Source organism: Neodiprion pinetum, chromosome 3, assembly GCF_021155775.2.
Source record: "Neodiprion pinetum isolate iyNeoPine1 chromosome 3, iyNeoPine1.2, whole genome shotgun sequence".
Classification (NCBI taxonomy): Eukaryota; Metazoa; Arthropoda; class Insecta; order Hymenoptera; family Diprionidae; genus Neodiprion; species Neodiprion pinetum.
Window position 1 is genome coordinate 26,751,978 of NC_060234.1, and position 22,862 is coordinate 26,774,839.

Below are 22,862 nucleotides of genomic sequence, written 5' to 3' on the forward strand. Positions count from 1 at the left end.
ACCAACAGCTTGCTACTTCAGCGTGTCTATGATGGTTTCGAAATTTTTAACGAATCTTATCCCGAAAAAGCTCATTTTTAATAACTACAACAATAAACATTTAATATTGAATTTCATAGGTAATAAATTCTAAGAGTACGTCACGCACCTACTTTCTTTATCACCGATCGTAATTAGACCTGTGCGGGTATATGATTACCTGTAACTTTCTTCTGACGTGATCAACTCCACTTACACTTTATACTCTTCATCGGCATTCAATTAGCCGAAGAGTAATGCAGCCGATTGTTGGTTAACAGAATTGATCGCCCGTCCGTTTATCCAACGCCAGTATAAGATCATTGAAATCATTTTCTCTGTCGGTAAATTACCATTGCCGTTGTAGAGAAACTAGCGACGAAGCTCTGCGATCCAATGATCTAGGCGAGATAAAAATGACAACTCCATGACTGTCCGTTGAAATTTGATTAACCTGATCTAATTTTATTAGGTGGGAAATCAAATATTTTGTAATTCCCGAAAATCAAGTTACGGTGAACAAATATTTTTTTTATCACAGACAAAGGAGTATTTGTTTGGTAAAAAAAATTTAATCAAACGAACGAACTCGCTTGAATTTCTGTATCAATTCTCGGTAAGGTGGAGATCGGTAGTGGCAAGCGATCGTATCTTTAGGTAGTTGAGCCGAAATTTAAGTGAAAATATCCTGTATTTGTTGTACAGTATAACGATTAATATGTGCGTGAAGACAAGTTTCGATCATGTTTGGGAATTTCAGAATGATAATGTTTTAACCGTAAAAAAAAAAAAAAAAAAAATGAAATACTTTTTGAAAAATGAGCACCAGACTCAAACCACGATCTTTATAACCAATAACACGAGGCTCGAAATGTTTGGCAAGTACATAGGAAAATATGAATCGGTAACTGGAATAGCGTTCAAGAAATTTGAGCAGCCAATCGTCCATGATTGTTATTCTGAAACTATACGTACATTACGTACACTTGTGCGTCCTTGTTCTCACAACTTTTAACTCGTTATAATGGCTTGCACAAGAATTCCACTCTAATTGTTACAAGCCTAAGCTGTAATATAATATCAAGAACCGTATCATTATCTTATATCGTTACACCAAAATTTACGTGGCAATTTAGGGGAACGTTCTTAGTTCACAGTACGGTTCCCAGGCTTCGATGCATAGCGGATAGGCAACCGGGTCTATTGAATTAACTTTGAACTCGGTTGAATTCAGAATAAAAATTATCCTTTATCCGCACGCCATTATGTAATTAGAGAATTTAAATATACGCTTGAATGACTGTATTTACTATGATTTGAAGATTTGCACGCTTTTTATGTCGAACAAATACATACTGCTTCACAAAATGACTCGAACCCTTTTCGAACGATGAACATTGTTAAAAAAAAAATCAGCTGACGGGGCTTTTGTGTGTATTTTTTTAATTATTTTCTATTGAGATTGAAACAATGACCCACGCAGTTGAAAAGATTCGATCGGACATGAAAGATTTTCGTGCGATAATATTATAGAATGGAAATCAAAAACACAATAGATTTACCATCGTGTATCAAATTATTCAAACTTATTATATGATATTCGTTAACATTTAATAATTTTATAATTTAATCGCGGCTTATCAAATCCTCTTGAGAATTTTAGAGAAATCAATCTCGCACAGCCCTTGACTCAATTTACGTGTGTGAAGTCAAGGTCACGTGGAGTTTCAAGGCAGGCATTCTCGCCGATTCGTATTAGGAGGCCCAGTCACCCATGCTTACGCTAGATAGATTCAGACCATAGTCATTGTCAGTAATACCAAACATCACTTTGCTCCAGTTTTTTCCACATCGATCCCCAAGGAATACACATCTAACTAGGCACGTATATAGACATTTACTCAGAGCTATGCATATAGAGCTAAGAAAGTACATGTACAGTCACTTTTTTTTTTAACTATAGCAGCGTGATTGTTGATAAACGTTAAGCTGTTGTGGCATTTTCCGTTAAATTGTGTATTATCCTCGTTTTTTTTTCAGTTACACAGTAAATGAAATTCGAATAAAACGAATGAAAATAAAATGACACGTAAAGGTGGATATTTTCAGAGTGGAGGCTAAACCGCGTTAATCCTTGACAAATTTTTGTGAAAAATTCTTTCATTTAATTTTTTTTCCCGTTATAACTGTATTTAATCAAAATGGCGTCTAGGTATGTATAATAAACTTTTGAATCTAGTGACCTTAATTCAAGTGTATACTGTTATGTATGCGTAGTATACTAGACCTCAAACATTGATTAATACCGTTTATCATTCTGTGTACAAAGTTTTTAATTCGTCGACCTCCGATCTCATTATCTTAGTATACATTTTGCAATGTAAGTGGTGATTGTTGACCTCAGGATGATGATAGAAGGGTAATTCTTGGATATGAAGGCCAAAAAATTGAACAAAGTGAAATTTGTTCACGTTTCGGCCCGATTGACAGTTGCGTTGTACACGGTTAACCGATATCTCCGGCATCAAGAGGGTGTCATTTTTCGTTATATCAAGTATCTATGTAACAGCGATTAGGTTGCCTAACGGTCATTTCGCTGCCAATGCCTTGTTTAAACCCATACTTTCAAGAAATTCGATATTCGCCAAACTCTGCAATGTGTCAAGCCGAAGTGAGTGATATCGTTGCTCTATCTGAATTGGGAAAAACTTCAAGGTTCGCAGACTGCGGGGAGTTCGATCAAAATATCGATGATCGAGAGAGCAGACGCGATGATCGCAGTTGTAATAATGAAATTGGGTTTAACTGACGTAAAAACTGAAAAGAAACAAAAATTAAAAATATACTAATCACAACATCATGTTTAACTGACGTAAAAACTGAAAAGAAACAAAAATTAAAAATATACTAATCACAACATCATGTTTCACTGACGTAAAAACTGAAAAGAAACAAAAATTAAAAATATACTAATCACAACATCATGTTTCACTGACGTAAAAACTGAAAAGAAACAAAAATTAAAAATATACTAATCACAACATCATGTTTCACTGACGTAAAAACTGAAAAGAAACAAAAATTAAAAATATACTAATCACAACATCATTTCCATATCTGTATCTCTGACATTTGTAAAAGTTGACTCCTGTCCTACGGCTCCTAGTCAACTTACAATAAAACGATGCATTATTCAGTCATAAAAACCGCGTGCACCTATCGCTCTGAAAAAAATGTTTCACATAGCAGCAACCGTAAGTACGTACCTAACTAGTAGTAACCCCGATATTATTTTCATGGGTATTCCCGCAGTTCCGCATTCTAGATTCATTCTGAAACTTGTCACGAGTTTGCCAAATTACGTTAAAACGATCTAGCACAAACCGGTACCTCAGTTATATGTATAATCCAACTTGTAAAACGGCTGAGATCGTGCGAATAATTACGGGTATCTATATGCCCGAGTCTTTCTGCTTTATTAATTATACATTCTTGTTCGACCGAAAATAACCTCATCCACGACAGAAATATGTAGCGTATTTTATTTCAAAAATTTCTTTTACTCGCACGTCACTGTGCTAGATTACAAAACTGCGATGAATTCATTCCGAATCGCGGATATGCAGCCCCTGCCAGTTTTTAATCTAGCTGCGACGATGATTACACGTGCGACATATGTCAGAGCGGGATTGCGTGAATCTGCATACTTATCGAGCATGTTTCTATACATTAACTCAGTAGTGACTGCTGCGCGTAGAATCGTGCATGCGGCGCGTATTAAACGCGCGTAAGTGCGGATCGTCAATATAAAAATAAATGTGGAAAAAAATTTGATTTAAAAATGCAGCGGAAGAGATAGAGAGAGATCGATGTTCTTACGTAATTTTTCTTGCAGTAATGTTATTAATTTGCGCCGCAAATCTACATCAGCTACGTACTTTGTACAGTGTGTTTCGCGTTTTTTTCACATTATCAATTTGGGTGTTTGATGTCGTATACTTTTTTGGGGAAAATCTATTCACCGATTTTCTCATGAGCTTTGCATCGCTTTCGTATGTATTATTCCTATTTGTTGCAGGTATGCGTACGTAACAAAAGTTGATGGATACCTTTGCGAAGTTACCGTGTCACGATTTATCAGCAAGTCAGAGCGCGTAAACATAGGCGAGAAATTTCACTTTTTTCGTACGTAGTGTTTTCAAGTACAAATTTTTTACGCAGCTGATACGGACTCGCCCGATTTTGGTTTCTTATGCCAAATGATCCTTATGTGTTAGACGGCTCTCTAAAATTCCACATGGATCAAGTTTCACCCATTTAGAAATTGCAATTTTCAGATTGGAATTGGGTACATACCTACTTAATAAATAAAAAATTGACTTCAACTTATTGCTAATTTTAATATGAAAAATGTGCGTGAAATCTTCGTGAAACTTTCACGAACATGGTAATTTGTAATACGAATGCTTAGAGCTCTGACTTGGCACAAAATATTTAGAATGACAAAATTAAAGAATGGATTATCTTGTTTTGCCTTCAGCTACAACGTTCATGAATAACGTGAAAAACAAGTATCCATTCAAAACCATTGGCACGAGTCACTTATTAAAATTGAACCGACACCGCAATTTCACGACCTCCTTCAAATACTCCAACTCAAACTCGTGACTTTTTTCTTGTTTTGTAAAACGAGAAATCCTGCTGCGATTCAGGTGTAGAAGACACAATACTTGCTTATGCCACATGTATATTATTGAAAAAAAAAAAAATAAGCTCTTCTTCGTATCATTACACGGCGTTTTCGGGTAAACGTTCAACGAACCACCAGAGTAACTATTGCAAGTCATTTTTTCACACTATGTCAAGGCTGTGTATATTTTTTGGCGCTGCTATATACTATGTTTTTTTCAAGTATGCCATAATCAACGATTCGTTCCGCTGTACAATTAATTTTCACAATATCATTGCTAGCCACAATTATGTACGAGCTCCATATATATAACAGACTTGATCTTGCGAATCATTCGCTTTATCTAGCCTTGATACAATTTATTGGAGACAGAATATATGATCAAAGTTGAACTGATCGTAATTTTATCAGCTAAAGCACAGCTTTGTTTACTTCTGTCGATAATTATTCATAACCGTTAAGTTCAATGTTCTATGCTATTCCGGTTTTTAGTAAAAAAATATGCGTCGAATACATTGAAATTCGTTTTACTCTGAGTAAGTATTGCTCGAAACAGTTTCTCTAAAATGCAAAATAACATGCAATGAATTTGATAATTAACCACATCAGACATTTTACAAGTTAACCTAATTCTTGTACGAAAATTAAGAAACTGACAAAAGTAATTAGTCACTCCGGGGTTAAATGTGGCGAAATTTGTATTTAGCTCGAAGATACGAAAGTGTGTTGTCAGCGTTTTGACCCGGGACTTCTGGGGTAAGGAATTATAATTCTTGAGGTTTGACCACGCAACACTTGTTGCACACTTCGTGTATAAATTATATGTGTCTGAGAATTAGAGCGTTATAATTAATTCTCGACGATGCAGCGCACGCGATAATGCTGCGTGATTAGGCCAGTTTGTAATGGGATGCCGGGTGGTTGGTTACGCGTCGCAAAGTATGTGATTATTTACTAAAAAATGCGACGAAGAAAAATTATGCAATGATGAAAAACAAACGCAACACATCAACGATTAACGTGTCCGCGACACTGACACGTGTGCAAAGAATGGCAGAGTTGCTAAATCGAAGATATTTTCGCTATATTAAATAGCCGTTGACCCATCTGCCCTATTCTACTTATCTCACATGTTTCCAGGCACGGACTAATTGAGCATTAAACGCTATCTACGGGCAACGTATTACGCAGTGCATATGTACAGTCTATATTTATACAATTTTAATCACTGCCCGACATCTCGTTAATTTCCATAAATTTTTCCTCTGATAAATACGCGGCGCCATATGCATTTTCTATATATATATATATATATGTATGTATAAAAATATATATGTACATATGTATATGTTGTAAAATTATACACACATGCTCTTTAAGATCGTTTGAAACGTGGTATAAGTATTCATAATGTGCCTATTGGAAATAAAACGACACGGAAAAAAAAATAATAAAAAAGATAATAAAAATTTCCAACATTTTCCGGTCGCTCGATTTTATTGAACTACCACTTTTTTACTGTCTCGATTTGGAATCGCGTAAGCAAACGGAAGAAAGCGCCAGAGTTTGCGGACGTTGATTGGAAATCGGGAATTCTTATTGATATAACGAAAAGTGAACTTTCCGATTGATTCAAGTGCGTGATCGAAGCCTCGCGTACTTTAACCATCTCAACACACGCAGATTAAGCAATATGGCCCCGCGTTTCACACGCCAATCTAATTCTGAGTGACACGATTCATTTTAAATTTGAAAAGATTGATTTTTTTTTTAATACTCAGGTACGTAATTAAACGGTGATTTCTCGAGATGTAAGTGAAAGTCCTCGATACTCGTTGTATTTCATACGTGGTTAAAAACGGCAAGATACTTTCGAATGAATTCGTTAACTGCAGCAGTTACATTGAAATTTCATCGTGAAATACGAAAGCTGGATTTATTTTCATCATTTTCTAAACCGTAAAAAATAAGTTTCATTGAGAAAAATACCAAATAACGGAGCCAAGGACCTGAGGAATGCTCTTCAAGTGACTTGAGAAACGACCGAGCATCGCGGATTCAGGCTTGTAGATTTTATAGTCCTTCGACGGCCTGGCCAGAACACCATGCTAAGTGCGTGAGAGCAGTGCCAAGCGATATCCCGTAACATGAACCCCTCTTGGGTGGTTTGGAAGCGCTACTACAATTTCTAAATTAATTCATGTGGAAATATTTAACAAGGTCTGGTATAAGTAGTAAGTAATTTTTAAACTCGATTATATGAATTAGAACACGAGCTCAAGAATAAATTGACTGGACCGTCTAAAGAAAAAGTTAGGAACAGATAAAAAAACACCGTTTAAAAAGTATACAGCAATGTTATTTGCGTCACTGACATTTAACGCTAATGGAACGACATTTCTGCTATGTAATAATTAAGAATCCGAGGGAATCAAATAATACAAGCTAAGGTGTCGACAATATGAACAAAGGTTTTATAATTAGAACGTTCAAAATGATCAAACCCCGCGGTTTTTCAATCAATTTTAACGTTTTTCAACAAAAGGCAAATATAATTGTCGACGAACATATGTTGCACATTATTCACAAAAATCGATATCAAACTATTCTGGAAATAACTTCTTGTCAGACTTTTTTCAAGCAATCTTTGAGGACCTCTGTGGTGATGAAAAAAAGTCCAAAAGCATTAGAATCGGATAAGAATTAGCGACGTTTAATCATTGTCAATGTTGTACCGTGAAACTTTGTCCAAAATTTTTGACACCTTACGCTTGTATTATTCGAATTTACTAAAATTCGTTTCTGTTGTACAATACAGTAGTGACGTTGTTTCATTCGTGTTAATTATCACCGGCACTAATAACATAGCTGGAGATTTATCACCCCGTTTCTCGTTTCTTCCAAACTACCGTACACTTACAATCAGCGATCACGCTTCCGTGACGTCGTAACAACAACGTCGAGACATTCGAGGCGCAGTTTATTCGCCATTGAAATACGGGAATTCGCGAGAATCAGAAAATCGGCCTTGAACTGATTCGAACAAATTCCAGGAGGAGTAAAACCCGCGAGATGAGTGTTCCTGCGATTATTTGCAGTATCAGCAGTTAGTTGGTGGGGAACCGCGAGGAGCCAGAAACAAACCCATTGGCTGTACGTTTGGAGTGGATTCGTGGCTCAAGAGTATCTGCGTATAATCGTGTCGCCGAGGTTTCTTTTAATAAACGCTCTCACCTGACCGACACGCGTGCTTCGCAAATCTCTCCAAACAGTTTTTTTTCCATCCACTACGTCGTCTAGTTTCTACTCATTTTTTCCTTTTCTTCCTGTTTCGGACGTTCATTTGCGTCAGAGAGCGCGGCCGGATTTGCTTCTTTTATTACTTATTTTCACTCAACTGATTCTTGATAGTTTATTTTTTTCCCGAGTGGCTCAGACACGTTCCACGGTCAAAGTCAACGCGCTACGGCACCGTAATATATGCTCCTTCTATTGTTACACCGCATATTATACACGCACTTATCGATAATAGAACATTACTTGGACATTAAGTTACGGCACACGGAGGACTGTTAAATTTTGTGTTCCTTGTATTAAATACTTTTGAAACAGGTGTACACATTTTTTAATTAAGTTGAAAATTAAACCACGATGTTTATAATTTACCCAACTGCGAATTCTCTTATCAATATTTCAGAACATTCTTTTCTCATTCCAGTAAAAAACAAGCGTTTGACTTTAAAGAAAACCATAGATAGGTCTGTACGTACTTGCCAATCGCATCCCATTCTGGTGGGATATTTCCTCAGAAAAATGATTGACCTTTTCGCGTTTTCTAATAATATTCATAGAAACAAAACACATCGAGATACAATCCGACAGTTTTCACGTCTCAGAGAAGTCTGAAAAAAATGTAAAACAGTAACTTATATTCTATGAAAGAGACGAAATTCTACCGAAACTAGATTTCTGATATAACACCAATCAAATTTTCGCTACTTTATCTTCAAAGTTTCTGAAAAACTTCAAACTTGTCGGGGCTTCAGACGTTTGACAATTTCGTATCTTATATCCGGTTTTATATTTTACAAAGGAATATAACGATCCAGTTGATCTAAGAAATACAGGGACGCGTATAAATTTTTCAAAATTCGTTAACGTAACTATCTAGTGAATATCAGCCTTGCACAAAAATTTAACGATCAAGCTCGCATAATATATATCTACGTTTGATCAGGTGGCGATAAAAATGTGGAAGAATTGTGTGTGTTCTGAATGTATCAAATCGTATTATAAAAAAGTAAAAATTTCGAAACGTTTTAAAAGTTTAGAGAGCCGAAATATAGAAACGTCAAAGTGAGTAAGAATGTATAGCAATCCAAAAAAGAATCGGTAGAATTCCGACGTTTCTGTACTTCGGCTTATAATACCTTACTTTTCTACGTTTTGATTGTTCTACGCAACGACTTTCCACGTTTTCAAAATTCTATAAAGCAAATTTCCGCGTTTACGAAAATTCTAAATTCCATTTTCCAACATTTCTACATCTTGACTACCACGCAAATTAAATCCGAATAACTGCCAGGTCATATCGAATTCGTTAAAGTGAATGTCGAGCCTTTGTACTCGAATGTATTCAGGCCTGCGATCTGTTGTTAGTGTGAGGTCAAGTCGCCGTTATGCTGCAGAACGCTTTCATGTTCTGCACTTTATTTGTTTCACTTTAATTTTCGTCCATTTTTCTTATTTCTGCAACTCGCGCGGCGGCAGAGTTAAGTGGAGGATGTGGAATTATATCTCTCGAGGAATATTTTCTTTTTCGCGGCCTTCGGAAGGCTGACCTTGCAGGCGCAGACATGTAAGGGTGCGATTACCGTCTGGCAGGAACTACTTTCGAGGATCTTTGCAAATTGTAGAGGTATTTTGTACGGTGTGTTCCGATCATGCTATCAAATATCATATTTCTTCCGGTCCCTAGCTCGTTCAATGCTAACGCCGCAGGTGATATCGTGTATCGAGTATTGATTAACTTAAACGTCTAACATTCCTGATTCATTTGAGAAAAATTTCAGCGCCGAGGTGAATGAAATATACGATTCAAGATCGAACAACAAATCTAGAGTTACTATACAAATTCAGTTGGTTTTTTCCTCTTGATTCGAGGTGAATATTACATCTCACGTGTAAAAACGAAATGAATCGTATCGGAACTATGTTGATGAGTAAAATTCGATCGAATCAGAACCGAAACGTGTATATATTCATTCGGGTTAAGTGATTTTTCTCGTTCAGCTGATTGAAATACGTGAAGAATTTACTTTGATTCTTTTTGATCGCAATCAGTTTTGAACAGATTTTCTTAAATTTTACGTTCGCTACTATAGTTGAAATGTTAAATTTATTTCAACCAATAAAATTACCACATTCGCTGCTGGAAATTTATAAGCATGACTGATTTGTTTGAAAATTGATTGCTGTTAAAAACCAATTGATCGGTATACACCGGCACTATGCAGCTATTTCAATGAAATAACCGATTTCAGTAAATCCATCATATTTATTTTTATCAATTATATTATTTCTTGTTAGTGCTGGGACTGAATTATCAGCTTGGAGAGGCAATAAAAGTTCACAAAAGATGGATCTAAAAAATTGTAATGGGCAAAAAATTCATTACCCATCGTTTATACACTTAGCCACGTAACTGCGGATTATCCATTCGGGAAACAACAAAGAATCTTCACTGTAAATTGACGAGCATCAAACAATAATTGATATCAATAGAGGTATTACCCGCAAACGATTTTTGATAAACTTTTTGCAGTCATAATAAATTTGTCCTTGTAAAATCAATGAACTTGGTGGCGCGATCGGTGATGGCGGTTCTTGATTCGCCTGCGCCACGTCTAGATTTTCAATACAAGTATAAAAAGATTCAGAGTAAACGAAAACTGCCTGTTTTGAAAAACTTCGTTAATCGAAAGAAAATTTCAATCTAGAATTTCCAATTTTCTGCAAGATTAAACAATTTATACCTGTTAAATTACGTTAACTTTGGACGAACATATACTCATATATCCGACATCATTGCGCATGCCTTATGAATTTTTATAACGGATGCGAGATTATTATGATTGAATCTGCGGTGGATCCCAGCCTTCTGTTCGGTACTTGTTATTAACCCTACGAATTTTCGGTGAGTTCACAGCTCCAAGCTGTAGGCCAGCGAGTTAAAAAAAAAAAAAAAAATACGAAAGCAGTCGTGAATTATTTTTCTTCATATATTTTCGCACGTGAAAACTATTCGCTGACCTTTTGGCAACGTCTGAAGAGCATCGACTCTTGAATAGCTAAATAATCGAGGTATAATTCATCCAGAGAAAGTTAAGTACGAAATTTATAAGCACTGCTAGTGGAAACTCGCAGCTTGTAATTTAGCCACTATTTGCATGGGCGTGTAAGTATGTAAGTATAATTTTATTATATTCTGATTGTTTGCTCGACCGGTTGTGATTTCTTGTAAATCGTGAGACTATATAACATTGCACAGTGAATGAAAATAAATTTGTGAAAATCAGAAAAAAAAAAATCAAAAAACATAAATAAATAAAACAACTCGTTGCATGTGATGAATTATGAATTCATTGGAAACTGTGTTGGAGAATTAATTCGCGTTTTGATTATTAACGTTGCATTCCAGGCTGCGAAGTATGAAAGAAGATAATAAGTATGTTAATTTTCGAAACATCATTATATTACACTGCTTGACATAGGTGCAATTTGCGAATGATCGTAAAAAATAGTTGCGTATCATGCCGCGTCGGGGAAAAGTCTGCGATAATTACATGCGTTTTCATTATTACGGAGTAATTATTCATCGTTTCATCGATATACGATGCACGTTGCATTTGTATAGATACATATAAAGAATCGAACGATCATCGTTTGTGAATTAATCATTCCGCGAGAATATGCAGATACAACCCGACCTTTTTCTTTATATTTTTTCTCCTCAACTTCCCGATATAATTTCAATACATTTTGACACGTTCGTATTTTTAATTTTTAATTTCTGTCGCCTGCGTCATACCTTGAAATGTGTGTATAACGAAAGATACACATGCGACCATCACGATGAATTTACATCTGGCCGAATCAGTTCATTTTCAAGAGTTACCGGAGTGGGTATGATATTATTTATTTGCCCAAATAAGGATGGCTGCCTTTGTTCTAGCTTAACTTTACGACTTTGCTTTTCGCACACCTTTGACACTTCGGAGCACTTGCTCTCATTTAATTGCCTGTCAATACCGTTGCTGACCGACTACGGGTAGCAGCATTAATTAATGTCTTGCGTTTTGTACACGTATCTGTACGACGTGTGTTAATTAACTCGATCGAATTAGGGTTCTGAGACTGCGCGTGGACCGAAATGGCCGCTTTCCGCTTCTGCGACTTCATGCTTTGTCATATCGCCTTGGCCGATAAATTCTGTATATTCCGTAAAGATGATCACATTGCGTCATCGTGCATACTATGAAACGACCCATATCTTTTTTTGCCATTAACTCTGTCACAGCGTATAATCAATGAATTACAATTAAAAATGGCGTTGAACCAGTTTCTCAGCATTCCTTATCGATAAATTCGCCATTTGGTTTTTTTCTCATTACTCCAAAGGACGAGGTTGGCTTGCAATAAATGATGTATAACAATCGCAAAAGGGAAACACGATTATTACATAGTTAATTAATCTCCGATTATTACCATGGAAAATGGCGAAGGCTCAATACATCAAAATGTACGTATCTTCTTGAGGCATAACTTTCTGTCATTCATATAGGAATCATACGATCGGAACTGAGCTTTTTATTGCTTTTACATGATTCATTTTTCATTGGCGTGAACTTCATATATATCATACATCACATTGCAATCGACGGACATTAAAAGATTTCTGTTTTTATCCACTGGCCGGAAGTTGGTAATTATTTTTTCTGAATTTACTGTAAGTGTAAATGATGTTTCGTTGATGTCGAAGCGTTTCAACATGCGAAGTTTTCACACAAAAATATAAATACGCGAACATAAACATAGATCGTGTGTTGCATGATCGAATGATCTTATCGATCTTACTGCCATTAAGTCTTTCATTTTCAATATCTGTTCGTCAATAACATAATTGCACGATAAGCTTAATTTTATTTTCTTCGTAAACATTTTTTTTGTTTATGTTTATAGTAAACGAAAGAACATATAAACAACAGATTATAAAGATTAGCGTATTCCGAACGCATAAAAGAGTACAAGTACGTAAGTCGGGTCAGAACTTATCGCTGATCGCTCTTCATCGGTGATTTTTAGTACAGAAAAGTTGCAACGCTTCTGTGTCGATGAATTTCTGGATTTGAAACCACACTGAAGCTGTTGTTATTCCTCATGAAATACTTGGCTTATCGTCTTATCTTACAGTTTATTTTTAGACGAAACGAAAACAGGATATTAGGTAAGTGATTTTACTAACTGTTCATCACAGCGTTATACTCACGTGTAGGTATAGATTAAATGATATATTCGACGTCGTGTAATCCACTCAATTAGCTTCATTCCCACATGGATAAGCTTCATTCGTTCATTTCAAAACTAATGCCACACACCGTGTGCCGTAACAAATAATTTAATACACATTATCTGATTATATAACATATTTATATAATTGACGATGTAGATACCAAACCACATTGGCATAATATCGTACACGTATTTTCAGAAGTGTATCACACCGAGCCTTTTTATTTTCACTTATTACTGTAATTATATATTTTCCGTATTACGTAGATGCAGAAATGCGGTTCGCAGCTTGGACTTGAAAAAACACGAAATATGATTATTCATTGATTCCAATATTTGCAGCATTGCGGCATATAAGGATTCTACCTGGAAAAACCACTTAAGAAAATACCGATTGCTACAAGGTCTGTTGTTGTTATCTGAAAACTAAAGAAGTCCAGTGATCCGAACTTTACGTTGCAAAATTGAAAAGTATTCTTTACTTCGGGGAATCACGACTGCATCAAATGTGCTGCACTTAAGCCTTGAATTAATCATGTCGGCTGAATCATGCGGAGTTGACATGAGGCCGTTCTCATGTAACACCTCGTCATTCGATACAATATGGCGTGCATATTACTTATTAATATACCGTGCTACCAGTATGAAAAGTGGGTAATTTCCGACGAATATGAAGCTTGCAGCATGTCAGGTATATCCTCTATCAGCACGTGTGACGTACGCTATTTTTTTCCACACCTGTAAAGGGAAGTTTGACTTGCACAGAAAACAAATAATCTAACGATTTAATAGAAGTAGATCAAGGGCAAACGAGAAGTCCCGAGGCACAAGTACGGTTTTCTGAAACCTAATCTAATTGCGCAAACTTCGGGTTGAACTCAGCCCAATGATATCACTGGAAGCGCGTGAAATTAGATCACCGGAAAGTGCGTATGCGTCAAGAAAGCCCTAGAGTGGAAAATTGAAAATTTCAGCCAAGCACTTGCGCCAGCGTTGTTTTACCGCACTGTTCAGAATCGGAGCACTTTATGCACGCTCTGCTGGTTTTAAAAATCTAACTTTCTGGGCATGTGTTGGAAAAAGTATATCAAATACTTAGTTCTGTAATCAACGACCTTGAATAGTGCTACGAATCGATGAGTTTCTATGTCATCCGTTTTGATATCGTATCAATGTTCAAGTCCAAGGTTTCGACAATGAATCGCGATCAAGGGTGATCCTCTCTCTTGCATTGCATCCAGTAATGTCCGTGTAACACTTTGATAAAATTATAATTAGTTCACGGATTAATGAGAGGATATTCTACAACAGATATTATTATTTTTGAACATTTCCATCAGAGCGGTTAAGAATTATCATCACATGCGGAGAGCATTTTCTTTCAGGCTGGAAAAATATGTATCTTTAATCTTTATATACGATACATATATAAGCGTTATCTACTCATGCGCTGTGTTTATTCATTACTTGAATCCCGTACTAACGAAGAGTCTGAAGGATGTGTACACATAATATGTCATTTTTGCCTTGTTTAATATTGCCTCACAATGAACGGCCAAAGCGTAATTTTGTCATTAAATTCTATTAATACATTTATCGGGGATAACAGAGGATTCACATTATTTAAAATTGACTTAAAAATGACTACTTAATCCTCACTGCAATTTAAATGGCGAGTAATAATTAGTATTCAATAATCACTCGCAATTTTTACACCTAGGATTGCTTCTCTGAATTTCCAATGGTTTTTTTTTATATCACTCATGCTGGGTATTTGAGTGACTGGTCGACTTGTGAATGACCAGCAAATCTCGCGATTCCCAATTCCAAGCCGATGAATGATCTGTTGTTTTTCTTTCTTCAATTCCAGTCGTATCTGCGGAGTGAAAAATACCCGCGGAAGTGAGCGAAGCACGCGTTACAAATACGTGGCGAATAACAAATCACGGCGTAGAAACAACAAAGTTAAACGGTCGTTGAAGGTGTCATTACACCTAATGTCTTGTTATTAGATTCATTGCGATCATACCGCCTTGATGCAGACATTTTCTCACCACTCATTACCAAATCTTTCGCTTCGGTTGGCTGTTATTGAACCATGGCTACAAGTTCTTATACTCTCGTCGCTATCATTGACCCCGAGTCAGGTCACCGAGAAAAATTACACATACTTATACGTACGACGTGACGGATATCGCTGACCATTCAAGCAAAAGGTCTAGTTGAGAAGATAGCCTTCAATGCTGAAGAAGATACAAGGCCATTAACACGGGAAACAGTAGCAGGATTGAGAAATATTGCGGTCTTATGGAACATTACATGCGAAAGAGCAGAAAATGATCGGCTTCTTGGAGAAATGTGAATTCTTCATCAGCCTGCGTTGACGAGCTTTCGTATTTAGCGCCGATTACCCAAGTATTGAAATAATTTTTTGTCACCACATCCCATTGCGCTTTATAATCACGTGACACGATGCAGGCAATTAAATAATCGTGAAACTTCAGGCTTGATCCGTATGTGAAAATCCTTTCTCGATTCTGACTGACATTCAGGCGACTTGCCAACACCTGGAATAGTCATTAAATCACGCTTTGCCGTTCGACTTGACACCTTGAGCTAATTACATGAAAGCAAAAAGAAGTGCAGCAGGAACTGTAGGAAACTACTTATTCATCGTTGCATCGACAATGTATGTAATATGTCGTGCCTAACCTTGTAGATTTGCCCATGAGTTTCACAATCAGTTCCTTCAAACGCGTGTCTGTTATTTACATTCGGTTATGCTTGATTCTATCTCTGTTATTCCCCGCTCGTTTAACCGTAAATCGTTTGCTTCGAGTCAGAGATACGAAGGTGGTTAACAATGGCGAACAGTATGCGTGAGGTGTAAGTATGATGATGATTTTATGTATAAAATGACAAATATATGCCATGCTTTCAGTGCAGGAACGGCCTTTTTCACTTGGCTCTTTATATTTCTCTTAATGCACGCCTTCACTACAGCGGAGACAGCAACTTTGTCTATGACAACCTGTTCAATGCGAGAGGAACTAAGTAACCAGGGGATTCCCTGAAGACCGGTTTCATCCAAGTCTTTTACAGTAAGATGAACTCTTGATCTTGGCTTTGCGTGAAACGCAACATGGACCAATGGCCGAGAAGGACGTAACCATCGACTGACAGTCTTCCCTTCAAGATACTTTTATCACCTTGGAAGTAAAGTGTTTGTGCTCGTCATGTCGGATGTGCGTTTCTTTGTACCCGACGTCGTCCTTCTTTCTTTCCGTTTTTTTTTTATTTTTCTATCCATTTCTTCTGTCACCGCCGTGACGTTAGTACACTTCGCAGAATACAAGTACACCTATTAATTGCTGAATTTATCGTTACACACAAACGTTGCGAGAAACAATTCTCATCCGTCGTAAATTTTATCTTATTTTCTTCTCCGAAGTGACTGCTATAATATTTCAGCTATGTTTGTTCGGGGCGTCTAGTTTGGATTAGAAATTCCCCTTCGCTGTCCGCCAACACCGTTTTTGAACGGGGTTCAATGAATGTAAAAAACGATGTTTGTATGGATATTCGGATGTACTTTTATGGTGTTATAACTGGTGAATTTATTTTATATTGATTTGTATTGCCGTCGTGACGGGCTTGTAAGTTTATATATTTGTTGCCGCCGTAACGGATTTGTATTTTTGTTACGTTGCGTAGGTGATGTCGCTTTGACGACCTTTTCGACACTGTTTCCGTCTTTGAAACTATTGCATTTTTTTGCAGACGACTCGAGCGGGAGTATCGAGGCCGGAATTGGTGGAAATTGGTCAACCTCCCCTTGCTAGGGGTGGTTAAGAATTATTTTCTCATAATCAGCAAGTTCCCACGAGTACTGTTCGCCAGTCGAACTGGTTAATGTGCAGAACGACAAATTGCAAACCCAAGTGGCCAGTCATAGCGTAAAACCCGCAGGTGAGCCGATAACTTAGTCTACGTCTGTACAATATCAAGAAAAGCTCATATTTAATATTATGTTGGAAGAACAGTATAATTAGTCGCATAAAGAACAAAAATTGGGATATCAGCGAAAGGTTTACGTTCATTCCGTAAATTTCATAATCGGGATGAAATGATGCGGTAGAAAATTACAACTCCACAATACAATTTCTCAACTTGCCTTGCGGCGTCGTACGGAAGAGGTAAAGAAAGTACTAATTGCAAGTTACGTGTTTGCCCGGATTGCTTTTAAATCTGCTTTGCTTGCTGGTTTTCAAAACAGTTTCGATGCACCGAAAAATTTTACAGGAATCCGGCCTTGAAACAATCGTTTTATTGTGCAACTCTAGTATTTTCTGGCGCGCTACAAGTTATACGTAAGCCGTGTATGGTAAAATTACGAGATGAAATCCAGTCACGGTGATCAAATCGTAGAATCATTTATATGACATGAAAATTGCAACCGGTAATATCAATTTGAATATATTTGTTGAATTGACAGAGCCTGCATCTTCAGCCGAGTAGAATCTCCGGAGCCAATAGACGGTTCGAATTACAGAACCATTTTATTAAATAACCGCAGCCCTGGCAGCCGGCCGTCCAGCACATGGACGCATGTTGTATACAAGGCGCATTGTCCCGTGATTGAGAATCATTATAGTTGATGAGCTTTGAATGCTTCAACGTGTCGCTGCAACATTGATGGGTCAATCGAGCGTGCGGGCGTTCTAAATTTTTTCCACCACGGAAACTTACGTATATCCAAGCAGTTTACCCATAACAGAATTACACGTGGAAATTGTCATTTGACGCATGTATTTGCGACAGAAATTGGATGGAAAGATAAAATTTTTAATTGCATATCTAATCTATCCTATATCGCTTAGCTTGTCGTTGTAGTCTGTCGGATGGTAATTCCAGTCACATTGACGATATATCCGCCTCCATTTCGTCGAGGTATAACGATTGGAAGTAAAAAGAAGAATATCAACATTCACAGTAAGCTGAGGAACTGCGCATATACCCAACGTTGGAAGACTCGAGTCTTGAAACTTTAGGAGGATCCGTGAGACGTACAATCAGGGAAAAAAGTTATTGAAATACAAACATGAAACAAAGGTTTGAATAGTTGAACTAAATATAATTTTATTTGTTGCTTTGAAAAGACGTCCTCTTGATCCAAAAAAAGAAATATATATATTTTGTAACGACATGATTTCCGCTTCACAAAAATCGTAACATGATGAACAATTTCTAAGAAACCACATGATTCTGCTATTTTTCCGTTGAAAAATCTGTCCGTTCACTTCTAATGAATAATATCTCGTTTTAATTCCCCACCAGATTCACCATAAGTCAACTGAGTCAGATATTTTTATTCAGCTGCGCAGTTGGTAAACAAAAATCCAATATGTACAATCCCAACAAATTGTAGATGAGAAACTTATGAATCAGCATGAAATAGGTGGGTTATTATTTCGTCAACAATTTAACTCAGGTAATTGTAGGGAATTCATTGAAAGTGAAAAAAATACCTGGTACGGTGTCAGATAGGATCGATTTGTTAGTTAATTTCATTAGATGCAACATTATCAGTTCCAGTAAACTTTTGAAATCTTCGTGTCATCAGGCAATCTTTCAAACGCTTTTTTGCCCTGACTATTCATCCGATATTTCTTCATGGCTGTGAAACGCCTGCTGATCGAAAATTAAATCAAAATATTTTTTTTCTACCTCGCGTTACTTTTTCTCATAGTCCAGGAAACATGCAAAGCGATCATTAGAGCACCACGCTGTCTAGACTGAAATCGTTCCTGTTGACTTTCGCTTTATCAGTAAGATTTCGAATTACACAGTCCTGCAAAAATTCACAGTAAACTTATTTTCTCAATCAAAATCCTACACTACTGTACCTACATTTTAATATTAACGTGTATAACTGTATACATATTAAAATGAATATGTTCATTTTTTGAAGGCCTGCACCACGTGTGTCACATTTTGAAATAACAAAGGGCAATGCATTATCATTAACAATATACGCTTCAGAAGATTAATCATGCTTGAAACACGAAGTCTCTTCGTTTCAACACGCCCCTCCAATTCACCAATACGAATACAAGATATTCGAATTTTTTTCTCTTATTCAAGTTGAAAACTAGTAAGATTGGATTTCACGGGAATCAAGTGAAATCGAAGAAGCGTTCTGCCGTTCCGTCTATCCTCGATTTGTATTACAGTCACCATTGGGGAACTTTGCGGTTGTATTGAACTTAGGACCGTGACAATTTTCATCATAACTTGACCAACTCGTTTGAGCTCGAGCTGCACTGGTCAATGTCGTCTGACGCAACGTATTATAGAGACGACGGTGTATCAGGTGTTCCAGACTGTTCCATCTCGTTCTTTCACGTACACCTTCGACCAAAACATGTCAGGATACTGCCCGTGCCGCTGATGAATCGTTACATAAGACACCGTCGAGTAACTTCCTTTCGACAAAAAGTTTGATGAGTGGTAAAAAAAAAAATGTGATCAATGGCCAAGCAAACGCCGACATTGAAATCGGATGATGGATCCTGCGGGTAAATCCTCCGACATTAGTATCACACCGATCATCGCACTCGAGATAGTAAAGGTGCACTTGTCTTACGGACGGTCAAACCACTGTTACCTCTGTCGGTAATTGAACGGTTTATTTTGTTTATTTATTTATCATTTTGCGGCAAGATCCTCGGCTGCTCGTCGATTAAATTCACGTTACGCGTAATGCAAAGATCATTGACATTGCTGCATCACGGGAATAAAACGCGCTGGAACTTGGCACAGACAATTTAATTAAAAAAGAAGAGGATATTAATGAACGTCTGATTGACCCGACGCGAATAGTAATTCATAACTCCGTTCGTTACTGTATGATTAGGACGGAGGCAGAACGAGAGACGATTCTAGAAGCAAAGGCCTGTCTTTTGCCGCCGAACATAATGCGCAGTAAATTTGACTCTAGGGACGTGCCTATGTCGATGTACCGATGACCAAACGCGTGTTAGAGGCAAGGGAAGTGGCACGGGTGTAATTAACTATAGCGTGTCGCATTTCAACGCCCCCGGGATTTCCTTGAAAGAAATTCAGCCGTGGCTTTTCAACTCTTATAGTAATCGAACGACGTGAATAAGTTAGCTTTTCTTTTGTCGAATTCCATCAATTGGGGTATAATCTGCATTAATTTGCGTCGTAAATGATTTGACACCGATTCCATTTGTGAATTGATCTTCTGTCACAATTTTTTTTTTTCCCCTCGCATTACGCCATTCGGTCACGTGCTCGGCATCCAATTAACTTCTTCTAGAGAAGCATTGAACGATGAAATCGGTTTTTCCTTATCAGTCGATTGAGAAACTTGGCGTCGATTTCTGTACTGAATTTTCTTTTTCGTCGATGCGTCGAGGAAAAGTTTTGCCGCAATTTTTACTGCCGAAATCGAATTAGAATATTTTTTTTCTCTCACGCCAGAAATAACCTCAAATGGTTTATTCTGAATACATTATTTACACACAACGCGTATTTATTTAAATTCTTGTCAATTTTTTTGTGATATTTGCCAAATAATAATTACTCCAGTAAAAAAAACCTTGCAAGACGTTGCGAAATCTCCAAAACTTATTTCAAACAAATACCTACCGGTGACGATTACGAAGAAATCAGATATTTTCTCGAATTTCAATGCCCGATAAATTTTTCCGAATTCCAACCTTCACTGTCTTTCTGGTAATTTGAAAAACTCATGGTTTCAAAACGACTGGAAACTTATTATTCAGTCCACTTTATTTAACCGAGACTTAGTCCTACTTCAATTTTATTTGGACTGATGAGTTTTCTATTGATTTGTTTAAATCTTTGGCCCCATCAACGTGAGAATGAGCATCAGTAGGTCAACCACCATACAAATACAAATACTTGAACCGATTAATACTTCGTGAATCAAAAATTATTTTTTCCACCTCGGAGTAAACTTAGTATCACGGATTAAAATTTACTTCAAACTTGATTGCGTGAAACCAAAAACAACTGAATTCTTTTTCATACATAGATTTATGACGCCACTTTCCATCGCCCGGTTATTCAAAACGAGACCCATTTTGCCACAGAACCAGCTAAATGTACCGGAGCCGAGATCCCGGGATTCGAACAGGTGAGTAAAGAGCTAATTGAGCTCTAATCAAACAACGTATATTACGTATCTATCAAAGGTATAAATACATCTCTCGTGTAAACACATTAGAACGATATTTGCGGTGTGGATAAGTTGCAAAACGTCGTATCTGGCAAACGTTGGAAATTTTTCATCATCGTACCACCACAAATATCCATTTTTTATACCGAGTATACGTATATATATAGGTGTGTGGATACAAGTGCCCAAGTCGTTGGCGTTTATTTTTCAGCTGGGCCGAATAAAAAATCCTCCTCCAGATCCGATACTGTAACGGAAATTTTTGTACGTACATCTTAAAGCAAATACATCTCGCCAGAAATTTCCGACCTTAGACAAAGACGGAGGTACGCAGTGGATGTACTCAAGTGTTTTACAGACGCGTAGCGTCGCGTGATATCAGATGTTTGCCTTGAAAAATTTAATCGCGTTGAAAATTAATATTTACAGAAAGACGTTGACGGCGTTGTTCCCGAAGGCACTATCGCAGCGTGACTCTGCAGTGACTCTGTTCCTAGGAAGACGGTCCCTTATACCTACCGACCGCATAGATACTGAATTACCGTATTTGCACGACGTATACACGAATGCGATAAATAAATACACACTCCGTTGAGATTCGTTCCCGGTATTTCCAAGATCTCTCATTCGCACATAGTCACAACTAAATATGTCACACACGTGCGTCTCCTTTAATCAACCTTATACCCACGTAACATGAACAGTGGAAACTTCCTTTCGTTACACAGCCTGCAGAATTTTTTTCTAGAAAATGCTAAACAAATGAGTTGGTGTGGTTCCAACGTATTTTGATGCATTAAATACGATAGCGCTGTCCGTTTCTTTTTTTTTTTTATCACATTAGGATTTAGAGATATTTCCATTAAAAAATTGCATTTTTACGAAAATTGCACCTTCTGACCCGTATTATCATAATCTGACGTATTATAATGGCACGCGTATCTATTGCAATAACGCTAAGGGTTAAGAGTCCGGGCTTCTTATTTGATTCTGATGAAAATACCTACATCGCATTGAAATTATCTTGGATGAAGCATTAAAAATGGGAAAAATACGTATACCTTGATAAACGTGATAGATATGAAATTTTCGGGTTGTATATATATTTTTTTATGGTTATTTGCAGGCATAATAAAATAAAAAAGAACTGCAAGTTTTTCTGTAGGTCACCACACGTAACATAAATAATCTTTACCGTACTTTATGAAGCGGTTTGGCAGATAATATAGAAGACAAATTCGATTGAAATATCTCGCAATCTCGAAGAGATGAAAAAAATCGGCGGTGCTATATATATATGTATATATATATACGTCGGAAATATACCTACTAACTCATTTAGCATTTTTAGCAAAA

The 22,862-nt window shown here is 37.0% G+C and overlaps 1 long non-coding RNA gene across 5 annotated transcripts in view; it reads left to right on the top strand.

The window, feature by feature from the left end:
- The window catches only part of LOC124213905 (uncharacterized), a 53,556-nt gene extending 31,243 nt beyond the window's left edge, over positions 1-22,313 (top strand). The window contains exons 3-8 of one of the 5 annotated variants that reach the window (XR_011176782.1): positions 17,060-17,248; positions 18,194-18,391; positions 18,617-18,737; positions 21,363-21,464; positions 21,718-21,832; positions 21,936-22,313. This is a non-coding gene — a long non-coding RNA (uncharacterized lncRNA). Of the gene's footprint in view, positions 1-14,505; positions 16,496-17,059; positions 17,249-18,193; positions 18,392-18,616; positions 18,738-21,362; positions 21,465-21,717; positions 21,833-21,935 lie in introns of those variants that run through there. The other 4 variants (XR_011176785.1, XR_011176781.1, XR_011176783.1 and 1 more) reach the window with 4 other exon arrangements.
- Positions 22,314-22,862: the final 549 nt, after the last annotated feature.